The sequence below is a fragment of the Alligator sinensis genome, unplaced genomic scaffold (assembly GCF_000455745.1).
Source record: "Alligator sinensis unplaced genomic scaffold, ASM45574v1 scaffold634_1, whole genome shotgun sequence".
NCBI lineage: Eukaryota > Metazoa > Chordata > Crocodylia > Alligatoridae > Alligator > Alligator sinensis.
In genome coordinates this window covers 565,110-565,580 of record NW_005842558.1, presented here as the reverse complement: position 1 = coordinate 565,580, position 471 = coordinate 565,110, and positions in this window count along the sequence as shown.

The following is a 471-nucleotide window of genomic DNA, read 5'->3' as shown; positions in this document are numbered from 1 at the left end:
AGATATTTAGCTTCAGTAACTCAGATGCGTGTTCAAACGGCTACCTCAGCCACCCTGGTTTGCTCTATGGGATTCCTTTGATATTCCTGTAAGATTTCTATGATATTGCTCTACCTTTTACCCTGTTTCCGTCCTACCCCTGTAATCAATAAAGTTCTCCTTTGTGACCGGTGTGGAGACTTATTGAGGGGTGGGTCTAAATTATGCCAAGGAGGCCCCTTAGGTCGGTGGACTAAGGGAGGCTTCCTAATCAGCCCCTGACTTGGGGAAGTGCCCCAAGTGCTTGTACTGGGTCTAGCACCCATTGGACAATCAGGCCTGTGTTTTCCAAGGTGCACAGAGCCAGAAGTGAGTCCAGAGCCTTGGATGGTGGCAGCGGGAACCCCAGGCTAGCGGGTGTGCTCCAGGGAAGGGGTCGGCCGGACGGGAGGCACCCCAAGGGAGGCACTCGGAGCCTGGAAGGTGGTCGGG